This window comes from Dermacentor andersoni, chromosome 2 (genome assembly GCF_023375885.2).
Source record: "Dermacentor andersoni chromosome 2, qqDerAnde1_hic_scaffold, whole genome shotgun sequence".
NCBI classification, from domain to species: domain Eukaryota; kingdom Metazoa; phylum Arthropoda; class Arachnida; order Ixodida; family Ixodidae; genus Dermacentor; species Dermacentor andersoni.
In genome coordinates, this window is record NC_092815.1 from 201,829,214 (window position 1) to 201,853,857 (window position 24,644).

The 24,644-nt window shown below is 49.1% G+C and overlaps 1 long non-coding RNA gene across 1 annotated transcript in view; it reads right to left on the minus strand.

Annotated features, from left to right (window-relative positions):
- Positions 1 to 24,141, minus strand: part of LOC129387366 (uncharacterized) — a 54,616-nt gene extending 30,475 nt beyond the window's left edge. The window contains exon 1 of the long non-coding RNA XR_008614615.1: positions 24,054 to 24,141. This is a non-coding gene — a long non-coding RNA (uncharacterized lncRNA). The remainder of the gene's footprint in view (positions 1 to 24,053) is intronic.
- Positions 24,142 to 24,644: the final 503 nt, after the last annotated feature.

Consider the following 24,644-nt stretch of genomic DNA (forward strand, 5'->3'; position numbering starts at 1 on the left):
CGGTAATACAGGGTCGCGTGGGTAAACTGGCAAGCACAAGAACGCAAGAGCTCTTCGACTACGTCGGCCACGAACTGGCAACCACGATCGCTTATAATAACACGAGGGGCTCCATGACGCAGTATAACGGAGGACAGGAGGAACCCGTATAAAAATTCCTAGCAACATATTTTAGACTGTCTCTAGACTATTGTTACTAGAACCTACCAACAGTCAATTGAAATCCTACCAGCTGTCTTTATACATCCTAACAACGCTCTAGCAACGCCCTAGAAACAATTGGCCACCAACTCCCAATAGAAACGTGTTCATAGGATGCCTTTAAGCTTCCTACCAATTTCATATGAACATTTGTCTATATACACCCTAGTAACAGTATTTCATAAGAAGAATGTTCGTGTATTTCCTGCCAACTTCCTACAACCAGCTGTTAACATTCTTCCAATTGAAGAATGTTTGTAAACGTTCTGCCAACTTCCTACGAATCCCCTATTAACATTTGTCTTTATACACCCTAGTAACACCCTATCAAGAATTGGCTACCGCACTTCAATTGAAGCATGTTCATAGATGGTCTGTAAATTGAAGCATGTTCATGGATGGTCTGTAAACATTCTGGTAACCGTCAACCGACACAAGTCTGTAAGCTATGTAGTAACGCTATGGCAATTGTGCTGGAATGTGTTTCTCTGCGGCTGAAAGCACGCTCCCGCAGGACGCGCCGAGTCATTGCGCCTGACGCATGTATGGAACCACGTGCCGCTGACGTCACACTGGTTCTACTTAAACGGCTGTGGAAATAAAGAAGGGGCTTTTTCCGCTTGCTATCGGGTTGGACTACAGTCGTCTCTAGTCTTTCGTCGATCACGCACTGATAGCGGCGGGCGCCGATACGACATGGTGTCAGAAGTGGATCGCACTACTTCTGACACCATGGAGTCAGAAGCGGTGCGATCCACCGACTTTTAAAAGCGATTGGAAAAAGAGCATCGAGACGTCGTCAGAAAGGAGGCTGCAATGGCCACTGCATCGCCGCCGGGCCTTCAGCAGCCGCCACCGCTGGACTTCGACGACTATCGCTATGCGTCGGGCCTGAATGAGCGCCCTGAAGAGGCACAAGTACGTACTCTGCTTTATACCATGGGTCGACAAGCAAGGGACATCTTCGCCACGTTCAATCTTTCTGCAGAAGATTCGAAGAAAGTTGAGCTGGTCAAAAAGAAGTTCGACGATTACTTCATCAAGGAGAAGAACGTTGTCTACGAGAGCGCTTGCTTTCACAAGCGGCACCAGATCCTGGCGAGTCAATTGACCAGTTTATGACTGCTCTACACGTCTTGGCGGACAAATGCGACTTCGGAGAATTCAAGCAGCGCCTCGTCAGGGACCGGTTCGTCATGGGCCTGCGGGATGAAAAACTTTCCGAGTCGCTCCAAATGGATCCCAAGCTGTCTCTCGCAACAGCTCTGGGGAGGGCCCGGCTAAAAGAGACCGTTCAGCAGCAGCAAGAACTTCGAAACTGTAACGAAGTCCACGAATACACACCGTGCAAGCCATGTGAGGACGTCACTGTCGACACAGTGGGCTACCGCAGGAGACCACAACGCAGCAAGGAAACCCGACCGACATCAGTTCGTTCCAAGGGACCGTGCATCTTCTACGGAGGCAACCCGCACCCAAGGACAGCCTGCCCAGCGAGAGGCCAGAGGTGCTTCAACTGCGGCTTAAAGGGACACTTCGGCAAGGCGTGCCTCAAAGAGACTTCTCCAGGCTACCATCGAAAGGTACAAGTGTCGTCTGTACAAAAGGACAGTGGGGAGGTTTTTTTGGGCGCGGTCGAGGGGCCTCGCGCCGAAGCGCGTTACGTTCAGGTATTACTTAACTCCGTGCCTGTTTTTGCAAAGGTCGACTCAGGCGCAGAAGTGTCCGTAATTCCAGCATCGTTTCCGGGACTTCCCACGGGCTTGGAAAAGGCCGACGAGATCTTGACTGGCGCTAGCGGTGACCGCGTAAATGTTCTGGGCAAGTTTAAGGCGGATATATTTTGGAGGGGAGAAACTTCTCGCCTAACATGTTATGTGGCCAGTGCTTTGCGCCATGTACTGCTGGGTTTGCCGGCTCTCGAAGCGTTGAGAGTCATCAAGTTCGTTTACTCTGTGGCTCACAAGGAAACCAATTACGAAGTTTCGTGCCCTCAGGTTTTCAACAACTTAGGTACTATGCCCGGGGAGTATACAATAAGGCTTAAACCAGGTGCTGTTCCATTTGCAATAAGCGCACCACACAGGATTCCTATACCGCTTCAGGAGCCTGTAAAACAAGAACTCGAGAAGATGGAGCAAATGGGCGTCATTCGTAAAGTCGAAGAGCCAGCAGAGTGGTGTGTCGGCATTGTGCCTGTACAAAAGCACACGGGAGATGTAAGGATCTGTGTAGACCTTACGCAATGGAACAAGTTTGTCTTGAGAGAAAGATACGCATTGCCTACTGTCGATCAAGCACTGCGCTCTCTTGCCGGTGCAAAATGGTTTTCCAAATTGGACGCGAATTCCGGCTTCCATCAGGTGCGACTCAGCAAGGCCTCAGAAGTGCTGACCACGTTCATTACGCCGTTTGGGCGGTACTGTTTCACTAGGTTGCCATTCGGGATTACATGCGCTCCAGAGTATTTTCAAAGAAGAATGTCTGAAATCCTGGCAGGACTTCCTGGCGTCGTTAACCTGATTGACGATATTCTCATTTTTGGCGAAAATAAAGCGCAACATGACTCTAGACTATCGAACGTCTTAGCTAAGCCGGCTCAGTCCTAACGTTACCCTAAACAAAGCAAAGCGTGTGTTCGGTGTTCGAAGCATAAGCTTTCTGGGCCACTTACTCAGCGAGGAAGGCGTACAGCTGATCCGGCCAAACTCAGAGCCATTAAAGAGCTGAAAGCCCCCTGTGATATATCGCAATTATGCAGTGTTCTGGGCATGGCCAACCAGCTAGGCCGTTTTTTGCCGAACTTGACGCAAACCACTGCCCCGCTACGGGAGCTTTTGCAGGAAGAGACCGACTGGGCTTGGGGCCCTGCTCAGAACACGGCTTTTGAAAGCTTGAAATCTCTTATCTGTTCAGCAAAGTGCATGGCTATGTACGATCCACGCCTTCCCACGATTCTTTCGGCGGACGCCTCGTCTTACGGTCTCGGTGCCGTCCCTTTCCCAGAAACAACGCAATGGCGAGCGCCGGCCGATAGCGTTTGCTTCAAGGTCACTGACGAAAACTGAGCAGCGCTTTGCCAAGTGGAAAAGGAGGCACTAGCGTTAACATGGGCTGCCGAAAGATTCGACGAATACATACGAGGTATTGAGGTGATGCTTGAAACAGACCACAAACCTCTCGTTTCCTTGCTTGGTAAAATGCCTATTGATGTGTTGCCGCCCAGAATTCAGCGCTTCAGAATGCGGCTGATGTGGTATCACTTTAACATTGTGTACGTTCCCGGTAAAAGCTTGATAACGGCGGACGCTCTTTCAAGAGCACCGAGGAAAGCAGATAAACTAGCCGGTGAACTGACCGTCTCGGAAGTGTCGTCTTTCGTCAAAACATGTATACAAGGCCTTCAAATGGGTGACAATTTTGTTAACAGAATACGCGATGTGCAAACGACTGACGTCGTTTGTCAAGCCTTGCTTAAGTTGTGTCGCCAAGGCTGGCTGAAAAAACCAAAGCTTCCGTGCTACTTAGTTCTGTACTGGCAGGAACGAGCACTAATTGCCGAATGCAATGGCATGCTGCTAAAAGGGACCAGATTGGTGGTACCTCAGTGCCTAAGAAAGGAAGTACTAAAGAAACTACATGATGAACATCGGGGCGTCTCGAGAACTAGAACTTTGGCCAAAGAATTGATCTGCTGGCCTGGCCTCGGCGAACAACTTGCACGGCAAGTCAAAGAATGTATTACTTGTGCGCGCTTTGTCACCCAGAACTCGGAGCCGTTGATCTCAACCCCAACGCCAAGTATCACGTGGGAACGAGTTGGGGTCGACTTTTGCTTTATTCACAACTGTCATTATCTTGTCGTGGTCGACTACCTGTCACTGTATCCGGAAGTAGCCCTCCTTCCCTCAACAAAAACTAGTGCGGTGATAGAAAGACTAAAGAGCATTTTTGCACGCCATGGCACCCCGGAGACCGTAGTGATAGACAATGGACCACAATTTCCTTGTACAGAGTTTTATAAGTTTACACGCGATTATGGCTTTGGTCGCGTCACTACTAGGCCTAGGTACCCTCAGGCTAATGGGGAAATTGAACGTATGGTGCAAACAATGAAGTGCCTGATCCTTAAATCTAACGACCCGTACCTGGCTCTGCTTGCCTACAGGGCAACCCCAGGCATTCTTGGCCCTAATCCGGCTAAAATCCTCATTGGCCGGCGTCTTAGGACAAGAGTTCCAATGGCGCCGCAGCTGCGCGGTCCAGTGCAGCCACCGCTGCTTAATCTTGCGGCCAAAGACAGTGCCAACAAGAAGCTACAAGCGCGGTACTACAACAGGCGCCACAAAACCCGGGAATTGAATAAACTAAAATAAACTAAAAGCTGGTGATTCCGTTTGGGTAACGGACATGAAGACCAGAGCAACGGTGCTAGCCACAGCCGTTACACCGCGGTCCTACATAATACGCACCCAGGATGGAAGTACGCTGCGGCGTAACCGACGACTGCTCAACCACTTGCCAGAACAGAGGAAGGCAGAAAGCAGCTACGAGTTTCCAAATCAAAGTGATTCATCCGAATTGGTTTCTACGAACAGGGAGTCACCCGCTACCTTAACAGCTTCGTTACCTTTAGCATCAGGGAAAATGACTTCAACTTTACAGTACCTTCTGCTTCAGTAACCGTGACCAAGTCTGGTAGAGTGGTTAAGCGACCAGTTCGATACGGGAGAGATGAATAAGGTTTTGTTCGTGGTGGATTACCATTGAGGGTTCTTGCTTTTTGTTCAGGTGCGGGTGTGCTAAATGCCACGCGTGAAAACCACTCTTTCATTTTGCAATAGGGGCGATGTGCTGGAATGTGTTTCTCTGCGGCTGAAAGCGCGCTCCCGCATGACGCGCCGAGTCATTGCGCCTGACGCATGTATGGAATCACGTGTCGCTGACGTCACGCTGGTTCTGCTTAAACTGCTGTGAAAATAAAGACGGGGGCTTTTTTCCGCTTGCCGGCGGGTTGTGCTACAGTCGTCTCCTGTCTTTCGTCGATCACGCATTGATAGCGGCGGGCGCCGATACGACACTAATATTTCACTTACATGTGCTTATGTACTTGCTACTGACGTCTTACTATCCCCCTAGTAACATCTGTCCCACATAAGACCTAGTAGCATATAGTGTAAAGATTTGTCAGTATGTGTGAACATGTTGATAAAAGGCAGCATGAAACCTAGAAGGTGCATGTACATGGAAAACAGATGCAAGTTTGCAATAAAGAAGTTTATTCACACAAAAATATTTACACAGAATTGTGAGAGAATAGAGAAATTAATAAAAATAATAAATGAATAATGACTTAGTTGATTACGGCATGGCAGCTGTAGCATAATCTCTAACAAGCGTCGATTATAATGTATTTTTTACATTCAGAGCTGATGTCTCTCAGAATGTTTGCAGAGTAAACCCTGCACAGAAACAAGATGGCCAATGTTAACATCATGTTCAGGTTAGCACATCACATATATAGAACAGCTTTTTAACAAAGTTCACGTGCAAGCTCACGTGAATGCTAAAATTGTAACCGTTATCCCTGTTTACCTGCAGAGGAAATGGCAAGGATGGGGCACATCTTGCAATGCATATCCTTTGTTGCGTTGTATATACTACGTGTTATTAAAATTAGGAAAGTGTGCAAGGTCGTTTCCGCAAGAAAGGGAACAGCCTAAAACTATTGTTATAGCCCCCAATGTTGTGGCCTGAATAAATTCAGTTTCCCAAAATGTTTTCTTAACCAATTATCTGCATAAATACTTTACTCACTCAAAAAGTCAATTACATGGTTTACTCATTGCGAAACTTTTAGCGCGCACAATACACTCGGGCGCAGAGAAGGTGGTCACGCGAGCGCTTACTCACTACTGTTTATTTTTGGAAATACACAGAACGTAAAAGCGCCTGCTAGCTGCACCGAGCATGTGCGAAACGTGTCATCCATTTTTATATAAACAGATTGCAGAGCTTGAAGCAGTATTCAAGAATACAAATTATTTGTCAGTGATAGCAACCAATGGCTGACTGATGCATTTTTGAGCTCGCCTTATTATGTGGAACGCTTCTGTAACTTTGTAACTTCTGTAACTGTAACTAATGTCTGTAATATTTACCAGACATTAAGTCATTGCGAACGCTGTGAAAACGAAGTATTTGTACGCTTCCGGTTTATAGCAACTTCAAGCGAACCGCACGACGCGGCATAGTTCAAGTATGAAAGAAAATCGTTCTTAAAACATTTCCCGTTGTTACAGTTCGCGCTATAGTAACCTGCCGAAATTCGACATAAGAAACTAAAATAAAATAACATCAAAATAATATGTTTATGAAGAATGATGGAAAAGAACATACCTTTTATTATAATTTGGAGACAGACGGAACTTCGACGCAGTGCTGTCTTGAGGAACAGCTGTTCGCTATTTGAGCAGTTTGCAGTTTAAAACACGGACAGTGCCAATATTAAATCACTTCACACGACACTGCATCGCAGCTGGCAGAGAAATTGCGGAAACGTTCACATTACGGAACGAAGAAAGCACGGTGGGCTTCGAAAACACGTTGCTGGTTGGCTTGCCTCGTTGACCACAACACAACATAAGCACAACAGCAGCAAAAATAGCTAGATTGCTGCTACAATACGCGACAAAACACCTACATCGCTCCCACCGTGTCATGCCGGCGTCGCAAAGGAACTGATGGCGATTGCGATGGTCTCCCTCTTTGCCTCAACTCGGACTACTGCCAAATTGGCGTGCATGTGCGAGATACGCATGTGACATTCTTTCCATCCTTCCACTTCGCCTTGACCGCCGCGGGACTAAAGCCCCTATTTACGTCGGACCACGCTCCCCCCTCACCCCTACCTTGCGATGGTTGACTGACACCTAGACATTCATCGCTTCTCGGTGAAAGGTGTTTCAACCTCATGGCCGAGGTTGAAAAAGAAACCTGACAAGACAGCCTGCTCAATTTTGTTGTGCATTTAGGGGCTGTATAGTTATATCTTTCGAGATAATTATTGTTCTGAAAACCGGCTTTTTTCTCCAAACGTAATTAACATAGAAAAATAAAATCATATTGGGTAAATTATGCGGATATTCTATTTTGCGCAAGAACATCCTTTAGCATTTGCCGTTTTCAAAGACAAAGCTTTGCTCCATGGCGCCCAGCGCAAAATAATGCTGAAGCCTATCGTAGTAGTATTTTTATAGTCAAATACACGTCCAACGCGTGGCGGCTATGGCGTAAGCGGTTTTCAAACGCCCGAAGCAGGGCAAAAGCATGGCCTTTGATATCCTGGCCTTTGGTATCCGCAATTCCATAATTACGGATGCCATGATGACCCCTTGTCGGAGCTCAAAATTTTGTCGCCGTGTTATGAAGCGAGATCACTGAATATTAAGAGTCCATAATTATTTCTTTTCAATCTGTTTTCACACACAGCAAGCTACCATCGCCGTAAAGCAGATCAGTTGACATCGTTACTTTGCCTTCTTTTTGATGCAACGTCCTATTAGTATCATTTATAGTGCTGAAGCCGCTGGTAGGAGGCATGGACGAAAGCGTGCGAATAGGGACGCATACAAAGCTACATTTTTTTATACAGTAAGGGTAATTTCACTCTTTTTGCACGGAGAGGTGTTACTGGCAAAGTGTTCAGCTTTTCTTTCTATTCGACCTGTGCGCTTCTAAGGTCAATACTCGGTCTCACTCAGCAACAGCTGCATTTTGCAGCCTTTTGGACATTTGAGCGGCAACGTTCCCGCGCCGTGTTACCCTTAGTTTCGGCTCTTTTTCTTCTTTTTTACAAATATCGTGACGCTACCATGCTGGCACGTTCCACCTTAGGACGTACTATATATATCACGGAGTGCACTGACCTGATTATTTCGTTGCAAAGCTAATTGGTGGCCTTGCAACAGCAGTGCGTGGTAACGGCCGATTTATGCTCGAGCCCCACGCCACACCACCTGCCTGCCAGCACGCATGTGGTCGGGTGAAAATTTGCACATTTAGCAGACTGGTACACATATTTCGGTTTACACTGCATGTTAAGCTCGAATCATCAGGAGCCGTAGTCATTGGCATCGCTGCGGTTTCAGCATAACGCGTCAGATGGTCGACGCAGACTATAATCGAATGGTTGACGTTTGTTGAGCGCGGAAATGGGCCGAGAAGGTCCACTCCAACCATTTCGAATGGAGACTATGGCGGCGCTACAGGGTGAAGGAGTCCGACCGGATCAGTATTAGGGCGCTTGAATTGCTGGCACTTGTTACAACTGGCCACATACTTTTCTATATCCCGTCACATACTAGTCCAGTAGAATCGGCCCTGAATCCGGTGGTGTGTTCTGGTGAAAGGTAGGTGCCCAGCGGTCGAGTCATCGTGCATAGCACGGAGCACGTGGGTTCCCAAATCCTTAGGGACCACAAAGAGGAGACGGGCGCCATCAACCGCACAATTCTTCTTGTAGAGCAGGCCATCTTCGATGACAAAATTATTTTTACCTCTTGGTTCAGCAGCTGAGGCGAAGATGGAATTCAGGCTGCGGTCGTCACGCTGCTCTTCCCGGAAAGCGGCCAGGTCGGGAAAAAGAATGCCGTCGATGGTGGTCCCAAACTCATCGAAATTGTCGGTGTCACATGCACTTGTTGGTAGAGGGAGCCTCAAAAGACACTCGGCCTCCGCATGATGTCGGCCACTCTTGAAGCGGACTGCAAAGTCAAATTCCTGCAAACGTAGCGCCCATCGAGCAAGGCGGCCAGACGGCTCGCGGAGGCCAACCAACCAACATATAGTGAATGGTGACTAGTAAAGATCGTGAAGCGGCGCTCGTAGAGATATGGGTGGAACTTCTGGAGCGCGAAGACGACAGCGAGACACTCCTGCTCAGTGACGGTGTAATTCTGTTCGGCCTTGCTCAACGAACGGCTGGCATAGGCAATTTCATGCTCAGCGTCACCAACACGCTGGACGAGGATGGCGCCGAAACCGATTCCACTCGCGTCGGTGTGCAATTCTGTTGTGGCATAGGGGTCAAAATGTCGAAGTACGGGTACGGAAGAGAGCAGGAACTTCAGTTGACGAAACGAGGAATCGCAGTCTGCTGTCCAGATGAAAGGGTTACGCTTGCGCAACAATGAAGTAAGAGCGAAGGCAGTATGTGCAAAGTTGGGCACAAAACGTCGTAAGTACGAGAAAAGACCCAAGAAGCGCTCCTCAGCTCGCGTGGTGAATGCGCTTGTTTAAAGCCGCTAACTGCAGCGACCTTCTCTGGGTCTGGTCGCACCCCTTCAAGTCCACTAGATGTTCAAGTACTAGCACTTCTCGTTGGTCAAAGTGACATTTCTTGGAGTTGAGGGTAAGGGCAGCTTGTTGAAGGCACGTCAGAACAAGGTCCAGTCGATGGTTGTGCTCTGCAAGAATGCGACCAAAAACGACGACGTCGTCTAGATAAGACAAACACACCTCCCATTTCAGGCCGCGCAGTACCGTGTTTATAAACCTTTCAAATGTTGCAGGTGCGTTGCACAAACCAAACGGCATGACGTTGAATGAAAACAAGCCGTCTAAGGTCAGAAAAGCAGTTTTCTCTTTGTCAGCTGAATGCATGGGTACCTGCCAGTAGCCCGATCGGAGGTCTACAGATGAAAATTAGGATGCGGAATGAAGGCAGTCGATAACGTCATCGATCCGCGGAAGTGGATACACATCCTTTTCGTCACAGAATTGAGACGCCGGTAGTTGACGCAAAACTCCAGGATCCATCTTTCTTTTTCAGCAGGATGATTCTCTAAGTCACCCGCCACTATGAGCGACGCCATAGCAGTGCATGCGTATGCAGGCGCACTTGTGCGACATGCGTCGACTCTTCGGCTGTGAGCGAGGCGCCCGTGACCAGAAGGGCAGACGGGTTTCGCTGCGTAATTGAAGCGCTTTCAGCGGCGCGCAGGGACGTAATACTGAGCAGCCGCGATCGTTAGAGCGCATTCTATGCACTGCCCTTGCCAGCTCAAAATGGCCAGAGCTGGTGAGGGGCCCTTTAATAATTTCTTTTACCATGCGGACTGCAACGTTTTCTTAATTTTTCAGAAAGCCAATTCGTAAAATTGTGGTCAGAGGTTCTGGATGACAAATTTCTCACTTTATTGACAAGTTATTCTCATCTTTACACCGATCCTTGTTGCTCCATTGAATATCGTAGGTAATAGACGAAATGTGTTTTATTTCTCTAAAGGCGACCTCTATTCTTATTACGAGCTCGCGATTTCTGAAATGCAATTGCGAAGGTCAAGAGGGACATTCAGGGGAGCATGAGAGCATAGCGAGCGCTAAATATGTGCCAGTCAGCCGCGAAAGCGTTTCAAGAGGCTGGTGAAGGTCCGCAGGGACGCGAGTTCTCTGTGATTACCTTTGAGAAACAAAAATTTCCATAAGATGAAGAGCTCAATATTGGCAAAAGAAAAAGAAAAAGCGCTTCGACTGCTCGTCGGTGCAGCGATCATTACTACAACCATCATAAGCAGATTACTTCCCCATTAAAAAAGTGAAAAAAATTTGGAAATGCAGATGTGAACTGCCTTGGCTGCTCCTTGTTTACAAAACTTCCCTTTGATTACTAACAACTTGTTTTAAACATAGAGAGTCGAGCAGTAAGAACTAATTAAATGAAAACAGCACAGAAGAAACAAACACGCTAAGAGAGGAAGTGGGACTAAAGTGCCGAAAGTTACATAAAATATGTTTACATATGCGCTAAAAGATATCCATGCAAGAGCAACGTTTTGGCTACAAAAAGCAAACACTATAAATCAGCGTGAAAATCAACCGCACTTCCCTTGTGTTCAAATCTATTCCTAAACATACTGCCTTATATGGGTATGAAGTGCAAATGACATTGTTCCCTAATCGTGGAAATACTGATTCGAAACTTCTATGTCAGTTCAGCTACAGCGGCTAAGAAAATTAGTAGTGTCCCCAGCTCTGACATGAACTAGATGAGATCAGCGTACGAATACCTTCTTTTTCTGGTCAGAAGCGTTTAGACACAGTCCGGCTGGTGCTTGTATTTCACAAAGAATATAAGGGCAATTCGAAGGAAGTGTTTTGACGCAAACAACTTTGTATGCATACGTTTATACATCATTTCAAGAAAGGAAGCACAAGTTTGAGACACTAAGCATTCCTAGGACACAGGTTCAAGGCAGATTGAAATATTTGGCGCCCACGTGATGTAAATCTGCTTGTGGCAAGGTGCGTAACCTGAGTCGAGGATCTGGGGGTTATGCTGCTCGCGCTCTCCGAGAGTAGGCCGAGAAGTTCCGCTTATGGAGTACAGATTACTTCAACCAGCCTCGTCAAAACGATGTAATATTTTTGCCTTGCTACCTCGCTACGCAAGTTTGCTTTATTTGGTGGCATGGCACAACGAATACTTTTCCCGAAGCGCCGCGAAAACGTGCACACGGCAAAACACGTCCGTCTACTGTTGGCTATTCTGAAGGTCTTGGCGATGAAACGGAGGACGTCGCACTACCAGCTAGCCCTGACTTTCCAGTAAATCTCACCGGGAGTGATTTCGACCGTGGCCATGTACGAGTGAACAGGGTGAGGCTGCGCCGGTTTTGTGGCGAACTTCACAATGAAAAAGTCGCAGGCGTCTGGTGCCTGCACGGACAGGAACTCGGCTGCTCCTGTCTGGCACAGCAGTCCGGTGACGTCTGTAATTCATGGCACGTGTGCGCAGCCTCTCAACAGGTTGGTGAACGTAGCCACACTACTGCCTGCTTATTCAAATACATGCACCCCACTTACCGCCTTAAGAAACAATCACGTGAAATATAAGCCATTGCGACATAATACGAACCTGTAATAGTTCAATCTTGCCTAAACAGATACCTAAGAAAGAACGTACAAACGAGATACTGGTGGGCGCCTGTACCCTAAAGATTTTTCCTACAACATACTAATCGGTCATGTCTTCTCCGGAATAGCTTTGTGCTAAGAGAGATCTGCTTACATAATATAGGAACCGAAGAGCCAGCCTACCGATCTTTGGTGAATTTCTCTCCATATAGATGGCTCGAGCAACCAATAATACTTCGAAATCTATTGCGGTACGTCAACATATCGGTGCAGCCAGTTGGATGCAAGATTTTAAAAAAGTAAGAGTAAATCTTGGCTTTTATTTTGCTTCGGCCGTAAACGTTGCTCGGCAAAAGAAAGAAATCAAGTTTCGAATGTCTGGATTACTGGTCTACACTAATGTAATCTGCAATTTCTTTTGCGCTTCTCGAAAGACCGTGCCAACCTACCTAGCCTTCCTATAGACGAAAGATGACAGAGCCCGCATGAAATCCTTCCGCATACATGTCAGAAAGCGAGGCATAACTGGAAGCTACCGCTTCCACTTCTGAAAGCATATTGCAATCACGTCGTAAATTTTCACTAGTCACAATTAACTAATTACTATTATATGATTCTTACTGCATCCAGACATAAATAACAATTCTACCTGACAATCATTGTAGACTTTCCTGTGCAGGCAACGCCAAATCTGCGAAAGCATATCAAAACCTTAGAATACCACACGTTGCCGTCCCCATTAAACAGGTTAAGCTCTCAAAATCGGGAATTTGACGATTCGAATAGAATTTCCTATTTGGTTCGAGAGTTGACTATTCGGAGTTCTGTTATATTTGTTTCTGTTCGTATATAATAGATAACATTTACTGGTGTCCAGAGGGTGAAACACATGCAGGTTCTAACTATTCTAAACTATTCCACTGTAGGGGGACCGCGGTTCTTCCGCGGTCCAATGGTTCGAGCCACACCGCATGACTATACATAACTTCCGCGCAAAATACCTCCACTGTTTTATTAACAATGATACACTATTAGGCAGCTTAGGAAGTTGTTTCCACGATTTATTCAAAAAATATTAATTTGACATTCTCACCATGTTTATCTCCTTTTAAAATTAAAGGAGACGCTGTGGTAAAAAAGAAAACTTCAACGAACACAACACTTCACGTATAGAAGAGTACGCATTTGGGCTGGTTGGTTCATAATTACGAGCAGTAAACAGCGTGAAACGAAAGGATGAAGCGAGGGACGCAGACCACAGCGCTGCCTAACAACCAAGTGCGCTTATTCTTTCAGTCAGCATATATACGGTCTTCTACCGCTACCTCAAAGCACGAAAGCTACGGAAATTCGGCATTTGCAGGGGCACTAAATTTCAATCAACGAGATTAGAAGGCTATATCTTTCGGAAGGAGAGGGCTTACACATGCTTCGCCACTATTATGAATGTGAAAGGCTTCGGAAATAAGACGTGCGCGGTTATCACGATATCTTGACAAATAGGTCACATCTTTAAGAGACGGCTTGGAGCCGCATTCATTGCAACGCAGTGATAATTGACTATCTCTAGTTTGTTCTTGAACCTTGTCCGAGTGTTCGGGCATACGGTTGAGGCACGGACTTGATACTTGACGCACCGACGCATTCACGCGCGCCTGGACGGGATATCCGGGATTGGCTGACGTATGGGCAGTGCTTAAAGCCTGCTTCACCTCCGCCGCGGGTTGGGTTGAGATCGCATTATATTTGGAATCGGACTACGTATGAGAAGTGCTTATGCCTCCTTCACCTTCGCTCGGGTCGCCCCAGAATTGCCCTATCTTCGGTATCGGCCCACGTATGGGCAGTGCTTAACGCCTTCTTGACCTCCGCCGCGGGTCGGGCCTGTATTGCACTATCTTTGGGATCGGCTCACGTATGGGCAGTGCTTAACGCCTGCTTCATCTCCGCCGCAGGTCGGGCCGGTATTGCATTATATTTGGGATCGGACCACGTATGGGGAATGCTTACGTCTCCTTCACCTCCGTCGCCGGTCGCCCCAGAATTGCACTATTTTAGCGATCGGCCCACGTATGGCCCGAGCTTAATGCCTGCTTCACCTCCGCCGCGGGTCGCCCCAGAATTGCACTATTTTAGCGATCGGCCCACGTATGCGCCCAGCTTAACGCCTGCTTCACCTCCGCCGCGGGTCACCCCAGCATAGCGCTATCTTCGGTATCGGCCCATGTATGGGCAGTGCTTAGCGCCTGCTTCACCTTCGCCGCGGGCCGGGCCTGCATTGCACTATCTTTGGGATCGGCTCACGTATGGGCAGTGCTTAACGCGCTGCTTCACCTTCGCCGTGGGTTGGGCCTGTATTGTACTATCTTTGGGATCGGCTCACGTATGGGCAGTGCTTAACGCGCTGCTTCACGTTCGCCGCGGGTCGGGCCTGTATTGCACTATCTTCGGGATCGGGCCACGTATGGGCAGTGCTTAACGCCTGCTTCACCTTCGCCGCGGGTCGGGCCGGTATTGCATTACATTTGGGATCGAACCACGTATGGGGAGTGCTACACACACACACACACACACCACGTGTGCGTGTGTGTGTGTGCTTTCCTAGCATGCGAAATGAGGTATAGCTTCTTTGAAGATGAGGGTGTTGCACGGGTCACATATGTCTTGGGAACGTATAAATCTGCGCTTGCTGCAATATAGCATAGTTGGTAGTTATCCGTTATGTTGTGCTTTGCCCGTCTTTCCAGATTGCGTTCATTCTGCGCTACAAACATTGAATGTAATTTACCAACGCACCGACATTTCCACCAATCGTTATTGTCTATCTGAATGAAATGGAGGGAAGTGAATCAACAAAAATACTCACTTTTCTTTCGGTAGCTTGGATCGAATGGTCTGTCTGAAATATAGTAATGATATATCCTGGTGTATGACCGAAGAAAGCAAACAACCTTTCAGACAATCGTAGTACGGCAACTAGCATTGAAGCGAAGAAATAAAATAGGAGAAGTAATATTTTATTAGAACTGCGGAAATATTCATGGATAAAGGGTAAACTTTCTGTCACGATCCACCCCGGGCTTGTGAACAAGGGAGGGCTTCTGGCACCCTCCGATAGACGGACGCTCCGCAGCGTGGTGGTGCTGACTGATGACTGACCCGCGAGCCGCCGTGCTCGTCGGTGTTTATTGTGGCTCGGCGACCAATGTTGCCTGCCGAGCTTTAGCAGGCCACCGAGCTTGGCGGGCTAACCAAGATTATGCCCGAGGGGGCGTCACATACTTGCTACACCCCCTTACCCCCAGTTTGTTTGTTAAATTAAAAACAAACGACCATGTTCACACTATCAGGCTCTGCCTCCAGCCTAGCTGGGTCGACGGTGCCTGCTACCCAGGCGAGTAACGGTATGGTGGCCTCCGCCGTCGAATACTCCGCCTGGGAACCGGTGTTGACGGGTCGGGTGGGGCAACGCCGGGTGCTGCCTGGGCCAGCCTCGCTCCATCCGGAGGGTCCGTAGTGGTCGGCCTTGCGAGTGGTGCCGGGCTTGACACCGGTCCCACGGGTGCCGCACCACTGGCTACGATTGCCGCCTCCGAGGTGGGTGGTGCTCTGCTGGGAGCGACTGGTGCTGCCGCTAGTCCTTCTGCGGGCTGGAACTCAATGGCAGTCAAGGGTGCTGGCCAAGTCCCGAGGCGAGGTCTGACATGGTCGGCGTGACTGTGTCACATGGCCCCATCTGGCATGCGGACGAGCAGCGATGAGGCGCTGGCAGGAGACACCACCTGTCCGGCAGACCAGGGTGGGCCAGGACGGAAGTTCCTGGCGAAAACTGGAGCTCCCGATTCTGGCAAAGGCCCGGGACGGCACCCTTGGTCAGCAGCCAGCTTCTGCTTCAGCGTCTCTGATTGAGCCTCGCGCAGCTTGCGCTTGCTGCGGGAGACCTCGCTCTTGAGCTCGTTGTACAGCACGGAGAACTGGCTCTGCAGGCACTTGTACTCGGCCGTGCTCACTACCAGGCTCTCGGGCAGAGACCGCAGCTCTAGCCACAGCCGCTCCACCGTCTTCAGGGCCTCTTTGTGGTCATGTTGAAGCTGCTCCAGCTCCAGCAGCCGTGCCGATGCCAGCTCCCGCTGTTCCTCGAGCTGGCTCTGCAGGTCCTCCAAGCGCAGGGAGGCTGCTCTGCCACCACCGCTAGAGCCCCAAAATCCAAATGTAGGCGGGACCAGGGTCTCTGTGGGAACGGCCAGGGGGTGCTTTCCACATTACGCGAGGCTCGCTGATGCTCCTGGCAGATTTGGCAGTTCTGCACCACCTGCAGGCTGGTTTCCGGGTACTCTGGCAGCCGAATGCCCAGTACATGAATCCAGTTTCGGCCCAGCAGCGTCGGCGACGACCCCTTCGTTAAGTAAAGGGGAAGAGTTGCCTTTCTGTCGCGAAAACGAACGCTGACCTGTGCCTGGCCCTGGACCTGGGAGAGTTGCCTGGAGTAGCTGCGCAGCATCACGCCCGAAGCCTCGACGAACCCGCGGGAGAAAGTCCGCTTGAAGAGCTTCCCGGCCATTACAGACACGCTGGCCCCCGTGTCCAGCTCCATGGAAATGGGGTGCCCGCAGATTTCGACGGTCAGCATGTATGGCGGCACAGACGACACTACAAAGCCTGTGTGCCACATGTCGAAAATCGGCGGGTCCTCGGCCACGACGTGGAGCCTGGCCGAGGAAGAACTTGAGCTTGCTGCCGCACGCCCCCGCCGTGTACCCTTGCGACGGCTACCCTGGCCGCGGGCTTGTGTTGTACCTGGGCTTGAATCATGCTGCTGCTTGCTGTTCGTCCTCCCACTTCGGCATACACGTGCCAGGTGCCCAGTTTTCCCGCACGTAAAGCATTGTGCTTGAGAGAACTGGCACTGTGAAGGGGAGTGGGCACCACCACAGCGACCGCAGGTACTGCCCTTTGTCGCGAACTTGTTGACCGCCGTTTCCGCCGACGGTGAGCCAGTCGCACGGGAAATCTCGCCGGCGCCCTTGGCGGCAGCTTCCATTGCCAGCGCTGCCTTCACGGCGTCGTCCAGCGACGGGTCGGGAAACTCCAGAAGTCGCGCCTGCATGGCGGGGTTGTTGATTCCGCAGACGAAACGGTCCCGGAGCAGCGAGTCCAGTTGGTCCCCGAAGGCGCAGGCACTCGCTAACCCTCGTAGCGCAGCAACAAATTGCCCGAGGGTCTCTCCTTCCCGGCGGCTCCGGTTGTTGAAGCGGAAACGCTCCATTAGCGTGGACGGTGCTGGGTTAAAATGCGAGTGCAGTATGGCAACCAGCTCACCCAGCGTCTTAACGTGCGGCGTGGCTGGCTTGAGAAGGTCGAGCAAGAGGCTGAAGACGTGGGTCCCGCAGCTGGCCAAGAAAATGTCCCGCTGTTTGGCCTCGGGTGTGTCGTTTGCCCGGAAGAACACGTGGACTTGCTTCTCGTAAATTTGCCAGGCGGACCCATCTCCCTCGAACGGCTCGAGCCTTCCGTACAGCGGCATGGCGACAGCAACGGGGGGCGGTGTTTCGCCGCTCGCGGCGGCGTGGGACGCTCCGTAGGCACTCGTCACCAGCTTCTTCGCCAGTGTTACGAGGATCCCATCCTCGTCGCCAGTGTCACGATCCACCCCGGGCTCGTGAACAAGGGAGGGCTTCTGGCACCCTCCGATAGACGGACGCTCCGCAGCGTGGTGGTGCTGACTGATGACTGACCCGCGAGCCGTCGTGCTCGTCGGTGTTTATTGTGGCTCGGCGACCAATGTTGCCTGCCGAGCTTTAGCAGGCCACCGAGCTTGGCGGGCTAACTAAGATTATGCCCGAGGGGGCGTCACATACTTGCTACACTTTCCTTCTTAAAGGGCACCTCACCAGGTCTGGACATTTTGAGGTGACAAGCGCAGAGCATACACTGCGTGATAATGATCGTGTCTGCAAAGTATTACATCCCTACGCGCTGCGGAAAGATCTGAAATTTCAAAGTGAACGCCGTTTTTCCTTCTCCTCGCGGCCACCGCGCTCCAAGCCGGAGGATGACGCCCTCGCGTCCCTGCGCCTACGTACTCGAGTCCGCGGTTTGACGTCTTTCTTGATGACACGTGACTTCGAGAATTATTCAAGGCACCATCTATTATTTGTGCGATCTCTTGCTCGAATTGATGATTTGAAGTTTACAGAAATAATAACACGCAAACGGAATGTCTGCGTGTTTCTTGCTTTACTTCGCACCAAAGCAAGAGATGTACTTCTGCTTTGTCTGCTTGTTCCCACGGCCGTGCGGTCACGTGCGCAGGTACCAAAACTATGCCATTTTCTACCGTGTTCCAGCGCGTGATCATGCTCTGCGATCCGCTTGTTCTGCCTCAGTATTCGCGTAGCACTGAATTATACCGCTAGTCATGTGTTCTTGTGCACAGCGCGCAAAATCGTGCGCTGCGCGAACGAGACAACAGCTCGCGCGCAACGCCGCCAGCGTAAGTGCGTAGCGTCGAAAAAGAAAGCGAGGAGAAAAAGAAGCGAAGGCAGGGCCCATGACGTATGTGTCACGCGACCCTCGAGGTCCAGCATGGAAGAACGCAGGGAAGGAATTTCGCTTCCGAAGGATAGACGGGGCGAGAGGGAGTCTCGCTATGCAGTGGAGCCCGCCTGCTGAAATAATGGGTTCGTGGCACTGAAATATTTCTATCCCGGCTATTAATGAGCCCACTTGAAATTTTTTTGCGGGAGAACGCTCCCTGGAGGACACGTAACAACTTCCGGCGTATAACCAAAATTTGCTATGTGGCCTGGTGAGGGGACCTTTCGTCTTTAATAAAGACGAGAAAGTAAATCAAAGCTCGAAAAGAGCAATGTTCTTTGTCTTGACGCGTACGTTTTCAGCAACAGTACTTTCTTTGGATTTTTAAAGCGCCGCTCGTAGGCGCCGGTTCCTGCGTGGAGCGTAGGCGTAAGCAAGCCAACGAGCACAGCGAAGGATCATAGCGAACGAGCACAGCTGAGCACAGCGGAGCAAAGTACGGAATAAAAAGTTACGATGGCGATGAGAGCGTGAGGAGGAAAGTGAAGGAGGAGAGTGCTGCGGAAGAATGAGGCGGAAAGCGGAGGTGGGTATCACGAAAGCGTGAGCAAAAAAAAAGAACCATAGGGTTGCACAAGACACGCTATGCGGTGACGACCGCTACCAGATAGCCCCAGAGGAAGCACCGTCGTCAGCCCACCGATGGCATGCGGTGAGCGCATGCACCGATACGAAATATGGCAACCAAGCGCTGCATGAGCGGAGGTGTGTCTGCGGCGGCTGCTGTGGATCTTGCCCACGTGTCACCTACGCACTGCCACTCACGATCTCCGGAATAGCGAGGCAATTGCACCAGACTTCGCTCCGTTGGCAATGTGCCGCGCGACAGATTGTCCAAACCAGACAATACATCGCGAAATGAAAACACATTAGACCTGCGCTCAAATTTCGCACTAGGGAGTATCGTAATCACCAGTGAAATTTTTTTTTAGCAAAGCGCAGATGTTTACGGGCCGCGGGGTATTAGAGTACGTTCAGTTTGCTATAAGTTTCGGAGCCAGTGAAATCATAATTATTTTTTCAAATTGGTAGTTGCCCGCTGTGTGCAGACTAGTAAAGCCTGAAAACAGCGCGGGTTGTGAACAGAACAAGAGGCTGTGTTTCGAAACTGAGGAGATATTTGGCTTTTTCCCTGGTCCAGCGGTCTGTAAATATTCACAGTTTGCTGCAAATCTATCACCTAAAAATGACAGTTGAATTATAGGCATGAACTCATTCTTACGACCTTCGCGACGCACTCAACGCACACACACACGAACAAGGAAAGAAACGAAAAAGCAAACAGCATAGACTTCCGACTCAGTTTATTCGAAACTCATTACTGTTTGAAGCGCGAGAGGACCACAGTTTTCTCGATAAATAATGAGGCAAATCCAGCGCAATATTGAATGCGACAGACCCGCTAGTAGTGAGAAGCTTCGGTCTCTTTTTTTGTCGTTTTCTGGTTTTAAAGGCCTGTTTTCTCGACACCTACGCGCATGCGTGAATAAAGTTATACCACTCTGCGACTAATTTAAAAGTGCTATATGGGTAGCGTGTAAGCGCTACTGACGGCATAGCCGGATTCGAATGGGCTTCATGTAGCCGAAATGCTGCTGGGAGAGCCTTCTCATTGCGTCAGTTAGTTTAAATTCTGTTTTATGATTCCTGTGTAGTTCTGCCTGAACGCTCTGAAACGAACTTTCGAATGTGCGACAAGTTCCAGCATCACGTCCGGGATGAAAGAGTGCGCGGTTTCTAGCTCAGACAACTCAAATGCGCCGTTTTTACTTTTCTGACGAGTCACCTCCAACTTGTGAGACCACGCGCAACTCAAAACGTTTATAAGTTTGGGAAAAAAGCTACAGCAATTCTGAAAATTGTCTACTAACGCCTAATCGTTCTTTGGCTCGGCTGTGACTTCGTTTTTGCTTAGTTTTGCTTACTTGGTTTTCCTAGCTTATACGCGCCTACCCATGGCTTTTCCGGTGACAAAGAATGATTTGCCGTTAGTATACAATTGTCAGATTTTCTCGCTGGATCCGGCCCCTTCAATTCAACCGTACCAATAGAGCCGGAACGCCGAGCACGAGCGAGCCCCGACGGTGTAGAGCGGTCGAAAGGAAACACCAGCTGGGCCGCAGTAGCACGTCAGGCGTTGCGTGAGGGGAGAGTGCGTCGTCGTTTTGCCGTTTCACCCTCGCGGTCGCTATCGCAAGCCTGTGTCATGCTCGCGTTCCTTAACCAGGCAAGCTCTCGCATGTATTCTGGATCTCTAGTGATCTAGTGATCTAAAGAAAGGAAGGACGCTTGATTCTGCAACCCGTGAGGGAGCACGGCGAAGCGTCGTCAGGGGAGAGGGAGTGGGAAGTGAAAGATAGAGAAAGAGGGAGGCTGTGGCCTAATAGACTCCACTATGCGCGACAGGTGGCACTCAGTAAAGTTGCCAGCGTTGTAGCGGGTGCTTATAGGGTGTCTATTCCCGTGGAACTTATAAATTCCAGCAGGCTTCGCAGCGCAGGGAGCTGTGGACACATCGGGAACAGCAGGTCAGTCTCTGTGGTCGCTGGAAGACCGTGGCGTCTGTAGGTGTTGATCACTGTGGAGCGTTCCTACGCCAAGAATGGGCAGGTACAGAGAAGGTGCTCCAGAGTCTCGGGGTCCCCGCCCCTCTTGCAGGCAGGTGACGTGGCGCGGCCCTTGGCGTACAGCCGGGCCGCAGTCCAGGTCCAGCCAGTCCACAAGAGCAGGAGTGTGGAACGGTCTCTTCTGGAGAGGCCGTTCTCTGGAAGCGGCTTGGGGGCCCTGCCACTAGCCACTCGGGGGTCCGGGTGAATGGAGGTGAGCAGGCGCCGTAGCCGATGTCTCGTGTAGTCCGAAGCCGCTACCGCTCTGGTAACCGGGACTACATCATGATGTGCATTCTGGATGTGCCTCGGTAAGTGAAAACGTGCCAAGCCTCTCAACGCACTCGCTTGCCAGCGGCGAGTTCATAACTCGAAGGACGCTCAGCAGCGTTCCCTTGGACATTTCGCCACCCCAAAATCTCAAGTTGGCCTACCTTCAAATTTCAGTCAGCCCACCCCCCAATTTAAGTTGGCCCACTCCCAGATTTCAACTGGGCCCATCTCCGAGTTTAAGTAGGTCCACTGCCAAATTGCAAGTTGACCCAACCCCAGATTTCAGTTGTACCGACCCCAAATTTCAAGTAGGCCCAATCCGAAATTGATGTTAGCCCACCCCCAAATATCTGTTGGGCCACCCTCACCTACCCTCAAACTTCAAGTTGACCCACCTGTAAGATTAGGTTGACCCACATGCAAATATCAAGTTGGCCGAAACCCAAATTTCATTTGGTCCACCTCCAAATTGCGAGTAGACCCAACCCCGAATTTCACGTTGACCGACCCCCAAATTTCAGTTGGCCTAGCTACCCCTACATAACCTTCCCCATGCATTTTCTAAGGAGCCCTATATACCTCTATGGGTACTCTTCTCTTATTTTATTTTTTTCTTTACATTATTCCTTAGTGATTATTGATAAAAAGCTGCGAAGGATCTACATGAACACTATAATAACGATTAAACATCTGAATTCCGAAAATTGCTTGTGCAGATACAAGACATAACACTTTTCGCGTGACAGGGCTGAGGAGCTTTCTAAAGAATGCGTACGCATTAAAATGTGAATGCAGGTACGTACCCCGAGACATTCTACCAAGTAGTTTTCCCGTCTAAGTTCTTTAACAAGCTTTTATATATTGACATTTCACTTTAGGAAACGAAGTTATACGACACTAATTCGAGTGACGTGCCTAAATGTCAATTCTCTGACTGAGCAGGGCAGTTCAAAGAAATTTCTGAGCAGCATATTGTGTGTAAGGTTACCAACGCGTAACAAAATACACAATTTTCAACATACATTTTCTCAGAGGGTGTCCTAGAATAGCCCGCGTCAGAGAAAGTGAAGCTTCATTTATTTATAAGCTGTTGTATCCCATTCACAAGAATCAAACAATGACAAAGATAATATAAAAGAGTATGACGGACCTCACAGAAATTATGCGCTAATTATGCAATAATGTAACCTCATTCGGGAAGCAAGACGTCGTATGAACAAGAGAATCAGCGACAAAAAACAATATCAACTTCTTTGCGCAGGAGAAACTCAAATCACGCTACACGAGATGTAAATTATCGCACGTGAAACAGGCAGTATATTTCTCCAGTCAGTAGGCATTCGCATAGACTTTGTTTTTATGGTGCTTTTTTAGCGCGATGATGCAAACGTGCTGTTTGCTTCCGTTGAAATACACTTGCCGGCATTCCTTGTACATGGTCTTTTGTAGTCCTGTGCCTCCTTTTATATTAAAAGAGAACGCCGACTGATGGAATGAAATGACGTGCGCATTGGTTTGTATAGAGGCGCTTCTGAATGCTTCTGAATGTGCTATTGCACACTATGCGGTTTTACGTACAAGACACACTATTTGATTATGACGAACGCCATAGTGGGGGACTCCGGAATAAGTTTCCCCAGCTGGTGATTGTTAATGTACGCCTGCAGAATGGTACATGAGCGTTTTTGGTACGCCAGCGAAATGCAGCTGCTGCGGCCGGAATTTCATCCCGCGACTTCATGCTTACAGCGCAATGCCACAGCCGCTAAGCCACAACGGCAGGTGGCGGTCACAAGAAGCGACAGCACACCAAAATAAGTCATCAGAGCAGAGTAAAACAATCGGCTTTTTGCTATTTGAATCAAACTGTATGTTGAGTGGTTAAGGAGCAGATATACTTTGAAATCCTAACAGATAGTTACATAAAAAGTTACGTTACTGCATTCCGGGTGAATCAACCATGAATCCGAGGTTGTAATGTTTGCTACCATTGCCTATGACGCTCTCATGATTTTCTATGACACACTTTTCTGTCGAACCACCTCAAAGAGACGATTTCACGCGAGATATCAAAGGTGCATGTACGCTACGTACCTCATAAATTTTTCAACAGCTCCGAAAGCGTGAGCCACGTACATTGGAGTGGCCTTGATAAAGAAACTATAATTTTTTAAATGTTGGCGCTACGCTTAGCCGTTTCTCCTTTAGGCCATCGTACAATTGCTATCGAACATTTGATCATGTCTCTTCCCAGCATAGCTATACTTAATCACTGTCATGACCTCAAATGAAAATTAAGAACGCTACGCGGCATTTTTTTGTGCCACTGTGCTATAGGACGGCGCACTTTGCACAGACGTTTTGCGTACTGCTTAAATGAAAGGAAGGTAATTTCCTGATTCCATTACACATATACGATTTGTAACATTAAGTAAGTAGTTCCGTGACATGTGAACTTACATGTGGTCGTTGATGGCGTTGTTGGTGAGGCCGGCGTTAACGTGGACTCACTAGTCACCGTCTCAGTGGTGTTCTGTTGCGTGGGTGAATGGTCATCTTGAAACAAATGAAAGCAAGAGTTATTTGAACTAGGCGATGTCCTTCATATTCCAGGAGTGCCACAGAGCAATTATATTGTTACGGAGAGATCTGTCATAAAGAAGTTCGTTTGCAGTACATACAACGAGGCTAAAAGCGACGTAACAGAACAACAACAATAGCGGACGATAAAAACTTCGTCCTCCTTTTGTCCGCTGTGGAGCTCAGCATCTTCTATATCCGCAGGACAACGCGCTTATAACACTGCTCTCAGGTGACGAAAGCAGCGACTGGGTGCAGGTAACAGAACACTACCTGTAAAAACTAAAAAAAAAATTAAATTAAATTTTGGGATTTGACGCGCGAAAACCCCGATCTCATTATGAGGCCTGCCGTAGCGGGGGACTCCGGAAATTTGGACCACCTGGGGATCTTTAACGTGCACCTAAATCTAAATACACAGGTGTTCTCATATTTCGCCCCCATTGAAATGCGGCCGCCGTGGTCGGGATT